Source organism: Mandrillus leucophaeus, unplaced genomic scaffold (genome assembly GCF_000951045.1).
Source record: "Mandrillus leucophaeus isolate KB7577 unplaced genomic scaffold, Mleu.le_1.0 Scaffold245, whole genome shotgun sequence".
NCBI classification, from domain to species: Eukaryota; Metazoa; Chordata; class Mammalia; order Primates; family Cercopithecidae; genus Mandrillus; species Mandrillus leucophaeus.
The window spans coordinates 2,380,363-2,382,969 of NW_012102532.1; the positions used below are offsets into that span (position 1 = coordinate 2,380,363).

Genomic DNA, 2,607 nt, shown 5'->3' on the forward strand with positions numbered 1-2,607 from the left:
GCCAGGCTAGACCCAACAGCAGCAAAACCGTGACACTTGTCATCAGGATTACAGAAGCAACGTCTAGGTCAGAGATTAGTGACTGCCAAAAATAAGGTGAAAGTTGCCCCCAAAGCCAGTCAACATGGGAAAACCTGGGCAGGTTTCTTTCGCAAAGAAAGTGAAGAAAGTTTAAGACATTCAGAAAAGCAAGAAACGAGTGCTAAGCATTACTAACCATATGAGCTGTATGTTAAAACCTTGTTTTTTTATTTACCAGTGCTAGAAATAAGTTTCATGTCAAGGGTTTACCCAAAAAAAAAAAAAACTTTGAAAAATATTCGTGAGAACTAAGTCGCACAATAAAAATTAAAACTTGAGAATTTCTGAAAAATTTTAGACATCGAGTTTAAAAAAAATGAAATGCTTCCTGCATTAGGTACGGTTCAGATTCCCATGTGAATCACCAAGTGTGACACACAAACATGGGGATAGACGTGTATTTCTTTTAGCCGGGAATGACGGCATGTGCCTGTGGTCCCAGGTACTCGGGAGGCTGAGGTGGGAGGATCACCTGAGCACAGGAGGTCGAGGCTGCAGTGAGCCAAAATCACACCACTGCACTCAAGCCTGGGTGACAGAGTAAGACCTTGTCTCACAAAGAAACAAAACAAAACTAAACAAAAAAACAGAAGAATATACTTCTATGTTTTATTACTGTCTCTTGGCAAAAAAACTAAATGAGCCCCAATATTGCCTTAAATGTAATTTAACATCCTCAGTTTACAAAGGGGAAAATGAGGTCAATAGCCAAGACCAAAGAGATAACAAATGCAATGGTGCGTTCAGGACAATGACTACAATTATAAAATATTCAGTTCCATTTCTACCCTCAGCATCAAGGCAGGGGTTTGTCATAATGGGTATTGAAGGTTCAAAGAAAATTTAGGCTCAGCATTTAAAAAAAAAAAAAAAATAGCGGATTTTAATGCTGGTGCAATCACAGGAGACTGTGGCCCAGCCATCCTCAGCGCTGCACATACTCACGGGCACTCCCGGGATCTTGGCCATGCTACATCCCTGCCAGTGGCCACACAGAAGAGGCGGTCAAACCTTTTTAGGAGTGAGATCAAAAATGTTCAGAGTCTAAAAACCTACTTTTCTAGGGGGGAAAAAAGAACGAGAAGCTCTCATTCAGGGTATTTGCAAAAGGCTATTTCTAGCACACTGGTAGATAAAAAGGGCCGGGGCCCTCGGGTTAGCATCAGCTGGCGCCCGCCTGGCGGGGCGCACAGGGACTTACCTCAGTGATAGTGTTCAGGGCTGTGTCTGCCCCGATGCTGAAATCGGAACCCGGCACATTGCTGGACACAGTAGCAGGAACCATGACCATAGGCACACAGAACTCCTCGTGCTTCTCCCGGATGGCCGACAGCTCCAGGAGTCCCATCTAAATTGACCCAGTATCTGCATGCTGGCTGCTCAGAGGCCGTGGTGTGGAACGGCCAGGACATCGCTTAGTCATACGGGGCACAAGCACATCACTTGCCACTCCTGTCTATTTCATCAAACCCTATTTTCTCCTGAATATTGACCATAGCAAAGTCATTAGCCTTGGAGATGCATTCAAAAAATCAACTTGCTTTGTTCAAGAGGTTTAAGACACACTTATGTCTTTCTTGCCATGCTCAACACACACGGCCGGCCCTCTCTGAAGTCAGTATTTCTGGAGCAAAAGCCCTGGCCTGCTCCGTGAACATTCACACTGAGCACAGTGTGGCGAGGCCGCTTGGCCAGCCAGCAGGGGGCAGGAGAGAGCCGCAAGTGCCACGTGGGGTCCTTGCAAACTGTGGCTCACTCCCTTAATCAAGGGCGGTGCCTCCTGCCAATCCAAGGGCTTCCTCCAAGAGGAAGCAGCCTCTTCAGCTGCCAGGGCACTGACTTCAGACTGCTCAGCCAATGGGGCAACAGATTCAACAGAGTTCCAAGTTGTTAAAGGAAAACTTCTGTTACCAGGCAACCTTAATATCAGGTTCAAGGTAAAATAACCAACAAGACTGTTTCCAAGCCAACATGCTAGTAGTGCCTTATCCTTCAATGCTGCTTAAACACGGAGAAGCATGAGGAAAGAGCATGACACTTACTTCTAAAAAAATAACACCTCTTCTAGGTTCATTTTACCCCTATCATAAAGACTTAGAACTGTGGATTCCCTACAGGAACGTGGAGTGGGGGTGGATCCCCACCGCTGACCCAGCCTCCCCCCTAGGTCAGTCACCGCCCCCCCCCACCACGGGGTTCACACCTCTTCAGGCCCTGTCACCTCAACAAGGAAAGGTGGCATCTGAGCTCTCTTTTCACAGGGAGCACCCGAACAGGAGCTAGAGACAGACACACCCACGACTGCTTTAAAATCCTGAAATGCAATACATATTCAAGGACTTCATTATTAGTTTTTTAAAACTGTAAGAACAGTGAGCCTGGTTTTAACTTCTCTGTCACAATAACACCGTGTACATCTGTCTTTTACTGTTTGTTCCTTCTCCAGCAGCTGCTGCCTGGCTGGCCGACTGCAGAAGAAGAGCCTCTGGTACTCTCGGTGGGCCCTCAGGAAAAGCGTGAGCACCA

At 46.6% G+C, this 2,607-nt stretch overlaps 1 pseudogene; it reads right to left on the minus strand.

Moving 5' to 3' along the window:
- Positions 1-1,429, minus strand: part of LOC105541852 — a 15,482-nt pseudogene extending 14,053 nt beyond the window's left edge.
- Between the last annotated feature and the right edge of the window lie 1,178 nt (positions 1,430-2,607).